The sequence below is a fragment of the Procambarus clarkii genome, chromosome 37, assembly GCF_040958095.1.
Source record: "Procambarus clarkii isolate CNS0578487 chromosome 37, FALCON_Pclarkii_2.0, whole genome shotgun sequence".
Classification (NCBI taxonomy): Eukaryota; Metazoa; Arthropoda; class Malacostraca; order Decapoda; family Cambaridae; genus Procambarus; species Procambarus clarkii.
In genome coordinates this window covers 11,490,171-11,503,725 of record NC_091186.1, presented here as the reverse complement: position 1 = coordinate 11,503,725, position 13,555 = coordinate 11,490,171, and the positions used below count along the sequence as shown (strand labels likewise).

Sequence of the window (13,555 nt, the reverse complement as noted above, 5' to 3'; positions counted from 1 at the left end):
GATACCAACTCTTATTTACAAAAAAGCCTCCAGATCTTTAGCCCCTGCTATTGCATTGCTCTTCAGCAAGTCACTTTAACTCCAAACCTTTCCAGATATTCTAAAAAAAAGCGAGAGTAACCCCTGTCCACAAATGTGGTGATCCCACTGATGTTAACAGCTTCAGACCTATATCAATTCTGCCAAACCTGTCAAAAATATTTGAAAAACTATTCTATAAGCAGCTTTACTCTTACCTAGCCAAACTCAATATACTTAGCTCTTGTCAATATGGCTTCAGACCCCAAAAAAGCACTAACGATGCACTTATTAGTATGATTAACTTGATACATACAGCTCTTAACAAAAATGAGTTCATTGTTGAGTTATTTGTAGACCTACGTAAGGCTTTTGACACTTAACCACCAAAACCTTCTTCTTAAATTACATCATTATGGAGTCAGAGGTACAGTACATTAAGTCCTACCTTACTGACAGGCTCCAGTATGTTTGTGAATATTCAATTTCTCCCACCCTACCCATCAACATTGGTGTTCTCCAGGGCAGCATACTTGGCCCTCTCCTCTCTTTCTCATCTACATTAATGACCTCCCAAATGCCTCCCAACATCTCAAACCAATTCTATTTGCTAACGACACGACCTTCATTTACTCCAGTCCTGACCCCCTTGCTCTAAATGTCACAGTGAATACGGAGCTAAATAAAGTCCATCACTAGCTAACTGCCAACAAACTCACCCTCAATATTGACAAAACTTTCTATATTTTGTTTGGCAATAAATCCTCAAATCAAATAAATCTCAGGATTAACAATACCTAAATTTGTAACAAAGTAGATGGCAAATTCCTTGGTGTTCTCATTCTGCAAGCTGAATTTCCAGGGACACATTCTAAATATATCAAAAAAGTGTTTCAAAAACTGTTGGCATTCTTTCTAAAATCAGATATTATGTACCTCGTCCTGCCCTGTTGACTTATTCGCTCATCTATCCTTATCTCAACAATGGTATTTGTGCTTGGGGTTCTACTACCCAAAATCATTTACGCCTTCTAATTACTCAACACAAAGCTGCTATTAGGACACTCACTCTGGCCCCAGACATCACTTGGTACCCCTACTCAAATCTCTGAATATGTTAGATATCAAGTCACTGCACATCCACTCGTGTATTTTATATATATAAAATGCTTAACTGTAATGTCAATCCTGACCTTAAAAGCTTCCTAGAAGGTTTTAACAGATCCCATGAGCACCACACCAGAAACAAATAATATTTGATATTCCAAGAGTATGACTTAAACTAGAAATGTTTTACAAATCAAGGGACCTCGAATGTGGAATGACCTTCCCAATTATGTTAAAGACTGTACCTCTCCCAACCAGTTTAAGATAAAAGCTAAGTACTACTCCATGTAACCTACCTCACCCCTAAAATGTCAACCCCTGTCTACTACTTTAAACAATGCCGTTTGTTGACCAAATTGTATTTTTTTTCTGCCATGTTTCCCCCCCCCCCCTTTTTCTTTTTTTTTCTTATTTTTTTCTCAACAAAATTTATGCTTTAACCCTTTAACTGCGCAGCCTATAAATATGACCCCCCCCAAATGCGCAGGAAATAAATTCTCTTTAAAAAATTCTTTTGTTTTTTTTAAAGTGTCAAAAACCCTTCCCCCAGTATGGGTATGTCAAAAAAATGTTGAACTTTTACTTACTTTGGCTGCTATGGGGTCCGTAAGTTGGCGTGTGACATCATTCCCCGTTCGCCTGTGCAGCAAGCTCCCAGGGCTGGTGGGGTGCCCGGGGCAGGGCGCGCGAGTTGCTGCGAATATATTTTTGTTCATTTTTTGCGTACAGTTACAAATACATTTAATTTGTTTTTACGTGCTAATCCTATGTATAATGAACACGTACACTATATTATGGCAGTAAAACATCCGTACTGTCTGAGGACACTTACGTGAATGACACTTGTGTACACATGTTGCACATATTTACCATGTATCGTGCTAATTTATGTATACATACAATCTATTTACAGACTATACACTGTCACACACTATATACATTCACCATCAACACTCGGAACACCGCGAGTGTGAGCAGCCACACCCAGCCAGCCCTCCCTCCCTCACTCCATCTTATTCGCCAACATTGCTCCTCCCACCATACTGTTATTGTATTTATTACACTATTTATACATGTTATATATACCTATCTACATGTTTTATTTACCAGAACTATGGAAGTAAGCCGGTATTGTGTCCAAACAGTACAGTGGCCACCATACACTGCATGACAAATCACACAGCAGACAGCAGATGATGCCACGATTACGACGTCACCTCCCTCACCAAAATAGCTCCTCACAACATACTCCTGGTGCTGTTATTACACTATTGACACACTGTATATACCCATGTACATGTGTGTTCCCCATAGCAAACCACGAAGCTAGTATGGTGAACAAAACAAGAGTTACTGCCACACAGTGAGGCTACCTCAATTCTCTCCCACCCTCCCTCACCAAAATGCCTCCTTCCTACGCACAACACTAATTATAACCACAATCCTCGTCACTAATATCTGTAAATGAATAATTGACCACAAGTTTATTTTGAAAAGAACCTAAAAAGTCGTTTGAAGATTCCTAAATGGACGAAAAAATGCTGTGGTGTTGTGGCTAGCGCTGTGATCATGAACAGCATTGAATCACTGATAATTGAACATTGTACCCAGTCATTATCATACTCGGGCTCTTCTATAATACTATCATGGCTAAATAAAACAGATTATATATATATATTTTGACAATATTAGGCGATGCTGTGGTCACACGCTGAACAGCAGTGCTGTGCGCTCATGCTGCGAGCGCCAGCCTTGGTTGCTCACTCACTACTGAGGCTCTAACACCCGGCAATGTGGACCATGATTTTTTTTAAAGATGGCGTCTGTTTACAAGAGTCCTGAGGAAGCTGATGTGAACCCCATGTAGCCGCGGGAGTTTTGAATGGAACGTGAAAAATAAAAACACCCGGAGGCGCGTGTTGCACACCCTAAGCCTGGGCCTGCAGGCGCGTTGCGTAGTTAAAGGGTTAATCTCAATTTGTATCAAGTTTTAGTCTTTTTCCTGCCCGAAATGCTTTGCCTAATAGTGGCTTTAGGCACTGTATAAACAAGCTCTATCTATAAATCCATCAATTTTTTTGTATCTCAACTTGTACGTATGTACTTTACCTGAATAAATATTTGAATTTGTATAAATCACAATAGCGTGATGCATCAATGAACAAATCCACAAATGCCATGATGAGGATTCAAACTTGCATCCGAGAGCATCCCAGACGCTGCCTTAATCGACTGAGCTACGACATAAGAATTGCAACCAGAAATTCAACTGAATTTACTTGGATCCTGCAGCCTCTCCGAGAGACAAACCAGGATTTTACACAATTTCCCCCATGCACACGAGCTATGTCAATAGGCTGTTCTACCTCTTCGCCCTTACTTCATTACACTTCAGTAATTCAGTTGAATTTCTGGTTGCAATTCTTATGTCGTAGCTCAGTCGATTAAGGCAGCGTCTGGGATGCTCTCTGACACAGGTTCGAATCCTCGTCACGGCCCTTGGGGATTTGTTCGTCATGCTTGTTTGCTTGTTTTTAGAGTGGGGGAGTTCTGCTTAGCAGTTTGGTTTTCGGTAGTAATGTTTCCCAGTTGGGATCTGTTTTTGGGATGCCTACCTTTATGGGTGCCTAACCTGGTAGCTGGCAGACAGTGCTTCCAACCACTTGGAGGTTTCTATAGGCTATTGCTCTGAGGTGGGGGGGGGGCCAGGTTCTGGCTTTTAGTCCCTGGTATGCTGAACTCCTTAGACTGTCCTGGTCTAATGATTCACATATTAGCCTGATAGCTCCAGGGAGCCTCCGGGGACTTGCCCAGAAAATGGCGTTTCATGACATTCAATGCTGTTTTTTTATTAATATTAATTTATTAACCTAACACTAAAATTTCTGTACACGAGCTTAGCAAGGTAAGTTTTGATTACCAGCAAATGCTTCACTGGTTGATTGCCCTTTGCATTCTAGTAAGCATATGTCTTCAGATGTAATTCAGTAATGAAGTTAAAACTCCCAATACCCTGGATTTGTCAAATTTGGCAAAGTTCAGGAGACAAATACTTGATTTTGGCCAGACTACCCAAAGAACTGGATTAATTGGGAGCAGAGTGGTGATCTTTTACAGAACGAGTGACACTTACCTTCATTTTGAATCGTTATTTTCTCTGTTTATTGTATACTGCATTACTTCATGTTGAAGTAATGTAGGAGATAACAGTACTCAACAGGTTCAACTTTTTTCTGAAAATAGATACATACTAATTTGGATGAAAACCATAAATATTTGTGTATTATGTGAAAATTTACATCAGGTCTTCTGCACTCTCCCGAGTGCATTATCTACTAGGTCTGAGTATATAGCAAGATAACACAAGATAATTTAATTTAGGGAAATAAATACATACATACACACACAATGAGTTACAGAATGCTGGATTTCTATATAAAGCAAGTATATAATGTAATATGTCTAAAGCCACTAGAACGCACAGCGTTTTGGGTGTTGAGCACAAGGACCAGCGTTTTGGATAAGGACGAGACTTACAACTCGACAACTAATACTGTACTGGTATTACTCATCAATAATTTATCAAGCACCTTAACCCTTCAATTGCCCATCGCATCATATGATGCTTTGACCGACTTGCAGTAAATTGCGCATCGCATCATGTGATGCTTTGGAGTACTACGCAAGATTTAAACGGCCCGCGGATACACGGGGTTCACCTCACCTTCATCAGGGCTCTTTTAAACAGACGCCATTTTCTTAAAAATCGTGGGCCAAACTCCCGGGTGTTAGGGGCCTCAGTATTTAGTGAGCAACCAAGTCTGACGCACGCAGCTTTAACTCGCAGCACTGCTGTTCAGCTTGTGACCACAGCATCGCCTAAAAATGCCATAATATTCTTGTTCATGCTATTATATATCGATGACATTATTACAGAAGACCCCTGACTGTGATAAAACTGACCAGGGTTCTGATAATAGCAGGATTGTGGTGATATTTAGCGCTGTGCGCCATGGAGGGAGGAGTAATGCTGTGGGAGGGTAGTGGCATTATCTTCTGACTGTGTGGCCACCTTTTATTGAATGCACTCACCATACCAGCTTAGTGGTATGGTGAGTGCACAGTCAGCTGGCGGCTTCTTCCCTCACACATTCAGGGTCAAACGCACTAAAATTTCACCCCCAACAATACTGTTTGTGGTGTTATTACCCTATATACAGACATTATATATAAGTATCTACACGTTTTGTTCACCATAACTGTTCAACTAAGCTGATATAATGCCCAAAGAACATAGTGGCCACCCCTACCAACATGACAAATCATGCAGATGTTGCCACACCCATCACCAAAATGTCTCCTTCCCCCCACACTCCTTTTGCTGTTATTACACTGTATATACACGTTATATATAAGTATCTACATTCGTGTTCACCATAACGAACCACTAAGTTGGTATGCTGAGTGGCAGTAGCAGCCAGTGGCAGCCCGCCACTGGCTGCCACTCCCTCCCTCACCTCACTCGCCACCATTCTCCTCCCACCATACTGTTTTTGCTTTTATATACAGATGTTATATATAAGTATCCGCATGTTTTGTTTACCATAGTGAACAACTAAGCTGGTATAGTGAGTCCAGACAGTAAAAGGTGGTCACACAGAGTCAGCAGACAATGCTACCTCCCTCCCCACCAAGATTACTCCTCCCACTACAGCGCTAATTATCACAACAATCCTGCCATTATCAGAATCCTGGTCATTTTTATCAGTCAGGGGTCTTCTGTAATAATAATATTGCTAAATAATAGCATGAACATGTACATTATGGCATTTTTAGGCGATGCTGTGGTCACAAGCTGAACAGCAGTGCTGTGAGCTCATGCTGCGTGCGTCAGGCTTGGTGGATCACTCAATACTGAGGCCCCTCACACCCGGGAATTTGGCCCACGATTTTGTTTAAAAAGTGTCTGTTTACAAGAGCCCTGATGAAGGTGTGGTGAACCCCGTGTATCCGCGGGCCGTTTTAAATCTTGCGTAGTACTCCAATACATCATATGATGGGATGCACAATTTATAGCAAGTCACTCAACCCATCATATGATGTGTTGTGCAACTTAAGGGTTAAAGGTTAGAGTTTATGAAAGTTAGCATAAAAATCATGAATATCTCATTGAAGAATAGACAGACAAAAATAGAGAACAGAAGCAGAGATAACAAGGGAGAAACAAAGGCAAAGAACAACACAGTAGACTAAGTAAGACCAGGATCAGTGAAATTGGGGTTACGGGGTATAGGCAAAGCAAGCAAAGACAATGGAGTCAAGGGAGCAGGAGGATGAATCATGTCAGCAATTACTCCAGCTTTAAATAGGGTTGTTAGTTTGCAACAATATTCTACTCTAGAGACTACAATATGTTTAATAACTACATACATCACATTTCCTTAATCTTTCCTGAAAACGACGTATGCGTCTTTGGCTTTCCTCTTCTGTCTCCTGCAAAAGGGTTCTTAATCTTTGATCAGTGAATTGGGGCTATGGGGTATAGGCAAAGCATGCAAAGACATTGGAGTCAAGGGAGTGGGAGGACGGACCAGGTCGGCAATTACTTCAGCTTTGAAAAGGGTTGCTAATTTGCAACAATATTCAACTCTAGAGACTACAATATGTTTATTAACTACTTCTCATATTTAAATTTTTCTTTTAGATCTTCATTTTCCTTCTCTAGTTGTTTATATTTACTTAATAAGGCTGTGATATCGTCTTTGAGCCACACCTTTTCTTCAATTATTATTGAAGGTGTGATATGATGTGGATGTGGTTGATGTGGAACATGTTCCACATCTGGTTGATGTGGAACATGAACATCATCTTTGGTGGTACTATGGAGAGAGCAAAAGGCCATTATTGAAACAGATGAATCTGAAATATTTTCTCTTATGCAAAATCTAGATTAAAAAAGTGTTGAATGTAATGAAATTTCAGTTTCTGGATGAGCCCCAGAGGCTCTCTGAAACTATCATACACTGATCAGTGCCATATTACTCTGTGCCATTAGTCGCAAAGTTCTATTGGTCTACAGAGGGCTACAAGCCAGAACCAGGTCTCAGAGGCAAAAGGAGTGATGGCCTTTGAACACTTCAAATGTAAAGTTATTTATACTTGCCACCAACTGGGGAAGGAACCCAGAAAGAGGCAAACCAAAAGACTGCATTGTTAAAACTAAAGACCACAGCCACAAGAAGTTGACATAATAGCACTAGAGATCTGCCATGAGAATGATAAACTAACGACCATTAATGCATACAGTCCACCGCCAAGCAGCACATGGTCAAAGGAGGCGCTAGATAATAAATGGGAAGGTCTCGGAGATTATAGCGAGAGCGGATAACGATAGATCACGACTGTTTATAGTTGGCGATTTCAACTTTAAATCCATAGACTGGGAAGCATATGAAGCTAAAACAGAAGATTTTTGGACCTGTAGATTTGTAGACATCCTGGAAACATTCTTGTATCAACATGTTAAACAAGCTACGAGGATGAGGGAAGGGAACGTTCCCTCCATGCTAGATTTGATATTTACCAGGAAAGAGGAAGAAATATTTGACATTCAGTACCTTCCTCCCTTGGGTAAAAGTGACCATGTCTTTTTGGGAATTAAGTATGCAATGCATTATAATCTGGAAAAATACAAGTAGGTTGAAGCAGTTGAAAAACCTGACTTCAGGAAAGGACATTATGGCGACCTTAGAAAATTTAGAAACTTAAATTATTTACAATAAATTCTGAGTAGTTACTTCACGGAAATATTAATTGTATAATTTCAGAATATTTTCAAGAATTCGGTAATTATTCAATTAAGATTTATATCGGACTCGTATTTAGAGACTAGAAATTCTCACTTTAATTCTTTTCAATTGCAGTACAGTCAATAGTGTGTGTTAAAGGAATGTAGTAATAATAATTTCATTCTATCAAGTTCATTCTAGTATTTTCGGCCATCTAATAATTAATGTGACCTTTTTATTTGGTTTATAATTGCACATGTATTTTATTTGACATTGTATACAGTACAGTATCTTGTTTCACAGTGATAAATGGTAGTCAAGTCAGGTTGTGTATATCTGTCTGCCTATTACTTTTACGAATGAGAGACGAGGATACAAGACAAAATCTCATTCATTGGTGGAGCGAGATTCTGACGCCAACATCTGTCACCACCTGTCAATAGGCGAAGCGATTGATGGTTCTCACTGGTGCTGTGGAACGCGGTTAAGAAAAAGTATGAATGAAGGATAGTTCCGATATAGATGCTCTAGAATTTTAACGTAAAAGGTTCGGGAATACTTTGAGAGGTTATCGAGAGTGGGCTTAATTGTCGAGTTAGGAATGCGTTAAAATTTCAGAGGCGATAGCTTGTGATAGCTCCTTGCATACTACACCCAGTAGGGTCAGTTTGTGTGGAATAGCGAGAAAAGTGCGGGTTGTAGGTACACATTTCTCAGAAGTAAAGGCATGGTAGAAAACAAGACTACCTGGGGGGGGGGGCGCGACAAACCCCCAACTGTGGGGGCGGTGCAGGCGTTAGCTCTTTAGAAAACCCAAGCAGGCCCCACAGTGGGGCAAGGTGACCCCATCGGGAGCCCAGGGAGTGCCCAGGCGGGAGTAACGGATCCGGGGGCCAAAGGGGCAGCAGCCCTGGACGATAGCAGGATTTCGTTGAGGGCTCTCGGTCCACGGATATCACGATGATTGGGGGTGGCCATAGGGAGTGATGGGGAAGTAGACCCCAACAATGGAACATCTACCCCCGTCCAACAACAGACTCCAGGGGATGATGCAACTGTGGGGCCCCTGGCATTGGTGCAGTCTGGTTCACCGAAAACAGTACTAACTCCATCCTCAATCAGCACAGCAACCACAATCACCAACAACCACCATACTACCCACAACCACCACCAAACTACCAACACCCAGCATATTACCCACACCACCACCACCACCCACAAGCATCACTACCACTACAAGCACAACAACCACCACCACCCACAAGCATCACTACAAGCACAACAACCACCACCACCCACAAGCATCACGACCACTACAAGCACAACAACCACCACCACCACCACACACAACCACCGCAACAACTGCCACCACACTACCAGCCACAATCACATCACTACATACCACACCAACAACCACCACCATACTATCAACAACACTACCAACCACATGCTCTTCCGTATCAGACCTCCACCCAACCCTCAACAAACCCCTCTCCAGTGTACCCCTCTTCCCCGGGCCCGGTATTTGTATGTTAATATTTTGGAGGGTGGGGAACGGATTAATTCAGTTCCCTTTATTTCTTATGGGAAAAATCACTTCGACTTACGATATTTCGAGTTACGATCCGTCTCTCGGAACGGATTAGCATCGTAAGTCGAGGCCCCATTGCATATAATTGCTATAATATACTCTACAAGTGAAATCAGGATCAGCTAGCTAATACGGTACAGTATTTTAGGAAAATACTTACATTTTTTTCTTTTTATTTTAAGTAGACCTTCAATTGAAGTCACTTGTTGAAGATGATGATGTTTGTAGTCTACTTTGCTGAAGGTGAAACTTTTTCATTTGCCGATACTTTTTTCCTGTAATATAATTTAGAAATATATTAGTTAAAAAATCCAGCATTGAATGTAATGAAACACCAATTTCTAGGCGAGCTCCAGTGGTTTGCTGAAGCTACTATTTCTAATGTGTCATACTATTAGGTGTTGTCACTTGAATGGTTCTATTGGCCTATAAGGGACCATAAGCCAGAACCTGGCCTCCTCAAAGAGGCACAGTGAACGGTGGCAAATATGCCTTCAAACAAGACCACAGCCTCAAGACCACAGCCTCAAGAACAGAGGGTTTTATTACCATGTTAAGGGATTTAAACAAGGGAGCCGAGTGTTGTCTGAAAGCACAGTTTATTATTTTGATAGCAGATTTTTTGCTAGGTGATGATGGACTTCAGGTGTTTTGCAGTGGTTGACCCCCCACGCATAGATACCATAAGTAAGATAGGGATAGATTAGTGCATAATAGAGAGAGAGGAGAGCAGAGTTAGGAACATAATATCTGATTTTGGAGAGTATACAAACTGTTTTAGAGACTTTCTTAGTTATGTGTTGAATGTGGGTGCTGAAGTTTAGTCTCTTGTCTAGGAATAGGCCAAGAAACTTTCCATCATTTTTATTACTGATGTTGTCTATCTGTAGCTGAATTGCATTCGATGATTTGCTTCCAAGTAAGATGTAGGTCTTTTCTATGTTTAGTGTTAGTTTTTTAGTAGACATCCATAAGTGGACTTTTTTTAATTCATTATTCAAAACATTATTTAGTTTGTGGAGGTTGGCGTCTGAATAGATGAGGGTAGTATCACCAGCAAACAATATAGGTTTGAGAATATTAGAAACATTAGGCAGATCATTGATATATATAAGAAATAGAAGAGGTTCCAAGATGCTGCCCTGTGGCACTCCAACTGTTATTGGTAGAGTGGAAGAGGTCGTATCATTGATGGCTACACATTGGTGTATGTCACTAAGTCGGGATCGGATATAGTCCAGGGCAAGGCTTTGGATTCCATAAGGCTGGAGTTTAAGTAAGAGGTAGTTGTGATTAACAGTATCATCTGATATCATGGTTGTTGTATTGAGTAATTATCCTGCTGCATTATTCCTTGAAATGATCCTCATTTTGCTTCAGTGAACCAATGTGTAACCCTGGAATGTTGTCCTAATGTACCTAGTAAGCCTTTCATTATTGTGCATTCTAACCTGCTTTTGTGTCAAAAGTTCTTGCAATGTTCCTGTAAACATTTTTGACGGTTTGCTGTAATTATTCCACTTAAAATTATCTGTACCTGTATAGTAAGGCTGAAATGTACCTGTAAACATTTGTCAATTTTGCTGTGAATTGTCTAAAATTACCTGTTAGTTTAGGGATTTGCATGAAACTATGCATGCTAGTGGCTTTACAAGAATGTATGTATGAAAAACTTTAATGCTCTGTACTCTCAAACCCAATGTACCTTCTTGAATATAAATTAAATAAATAAATAACGTTCCGGGTCTTAGAAATTCTTCCCTATCAATTTTATCGACTCCTGTTACTATTTTGTAAGTAGTGATTATATCGCCTTTTTTTCTATCTTCTAGTTTTTGCACATTTAATGCTTCACTTAATGCCGTGGCTCCTACCCGAGCCCTCGCTCAAAGTGTTTACGGATGCCTTGTCTCTTGGCTGGGGCTTTGTGACCAGTGCTCACCAGGCCGGCCAGGAGCAGTGGGCTCCGTCCTTCAGTAGGGCTCACAACACAGTTCGCGCCTGTTTGGCTGTCACTTCAGAGGGTGCGGGTCGCTCGGGTTTCGATCAGGCTCCATTTGGACTGCACTCCGGTGGTTCCTTGCCTGACCCGTGTGGGTTCTCTTCGGTCCTTGGCTCTTTGGGGCTGGTCTCTTAGCGACTTCAGCCTCTTTTACAGCCGTCCCAGAGGAGAGTACTCCTGTTGGCCCCTTGGTGGCTGACCCAGCTTTGGTTTCAGGCGCAGCTTGTTCAGTGTTTGAACCCGCAAAGTTTCCTGCAGTTCCACCTCTCAGCAGATTGGACCAGTATGGTACGTGGCTGGTTCGGTGGTCTCCTCTGCTCTGTCTTTCTGACCTGGTTTATCACCACTTGCATGGTGATCAGGTGGCTTCACAGATGGTGTCCCACTTGCGAGTTTCGTCTCGGCGACAGTATGAAGTTTCCTGGTGTTCTTTCTGTCGGGTTCTCCACCTTCGTAGATTGTCATCTATTTCGGATCTGGTTGTTTCGTCCTTTCTCTCTTTACTTTTTCAGAAACCGTCTTTTGATGCTGAATACTGTTGCCTCAAATCGTGTGGTGTTGGCAGAGCCGCTTTTGCTTGCATTCTGAGGGTTGTTACTTCCGCTCCATTCCGCAAGCATTATGCACTGTGCACCTTCGGCCTGCTCATGCACCATCCGAGTTGTCCTGGTCTTTGGACTGGGTGCTCTCTTTTCTCCTTGGTTTGTTGTGGCTCCTTCAGTTCTGGATTGTTTTTCTCAGGCTCTTTTTCCTGTTGGCATTGGCTTCTGGGGGTCAGGTTGGGAAGCTTCATGCTCTCTTCCCGTGCACGGTTTTCTGCTCTTTGTCCTGGTGGTAGGTTTGTTCATTTTCAGCCGTCTCCCTCTTTTCTGGCGAAGAATGGAATGGTGGCTTTCCGTAAGGGCTGTTGGGTTGATGCTTGGTTGGTTTGGCCACGGAGTGCACCATGTTTTGTGTCCGGTTGCGGCTCTTCACCATTATTCGTGCACCATAGCCTCTGTGGCCGGGGATGTGCTACGCGTTCTCTGTTTTCCTCCACTGTTTGTGGGTTCGGGTCTCCCAGGTCGTCCGCAGGGTTATTCATTCCAGCCAGCCTGCGGTCCATCCTCGAATCCATGACGTTCGCTAATTTGCTACTCTAGCTGCTGCTTTTTTGGGCGATATGTCTTGAGTTGACATTTGGGCGCGAGGATTTGAGGTCGGACAGGGTCCTGGCCGCCCGTTACCTCGTTCATGTTCCTGGTCCTGGTCCTGGTCCTAGTCAGGCGTGTGTCGCTATGGGTCGCAGGTTGCAGCCAGTGGTCTCAACTTCGAGTTGGTGTGAATGGCGGCACCCTCCCAGGTACGTCCCTCTTTTCCTTTTCTGTGGTTAGGTAGCTCCAGGGAGCCAGAGGAGCTATCCACAGAAAACTAGCGTTCAATGTAATGAAACGCCATTTTCTGGGCGAATCCTGGAGGTTCTTCGGCAATCTTCCAGTTGGCGATATTCACGTTTTTTATATTCAACCTCTGAACTAGGGTGGCATGACCGACATGGGGGTCTGGGGCTCCCCCTTCCCCCTCTTGGGGAGGGGGGGGGAGCTGCACAGACAACGACAGTAATGATGTCATGCTTGTTTGCTCATTTTCAGATTGGGGAGTTCCGCTTGATAGTTTGGCTTTCGGTAGCAATTTTTAACCAGGTTTCTTTTGGGACGCCTACCTTTCTGGGTGCCTAACCCGGTCATTGGCACACATGGAATGCCTCTAACCACATGGGGGTTTCTATAGGCCATTGCTCCTCGTGCCTCTCTGAGGGGGCTCGGTTCTTGCTCGTGGTCCCTGGTACACAAGAACTTCAATGAAAATGGTCTAGAAACATATCAGTCCAGTAAGCTACGAGGAGCCTCCGGGACTTGCCCAGAAAATGGCATTTCATTACATTCAACGCTGGTTCATTTTGGCAATTTTCAGGCTGTGGTCTTTAGTTTTAACCATGCAGTTTTTTGGTTTGCCTCTTTCTGGGTTTCTTCCCCAGTTGGTGGCAAGTATAAATAACTTTACATTGAA

General features: G+C 42.4%; 1 non-coding gene across 1 annotated transcript in view; it reads right to left on the bottom strand.

Annotated features, from left to right (window-relative positions):
• Positions 1-13,555, bottom strand: part of LOC123765983 (uncharacterized) — a 68,166-nt gene that overhangs the window by 36,573 nt on the left and 18,038 nt on the right. Inside the window, exons 2-3 of the transcript XR_011230646.1 lie at positions 9,665-9,779; positions 1,713-1,819 (exon numbers count right to left, since the gene is read on the bottom strand). This is a non-coding gene — a transcript (uncharacterized protein). The remainder of the gene's footprint in view (positions 1-1,712; positions 1,820-9,664; positions 9,780-13,555) is intronic.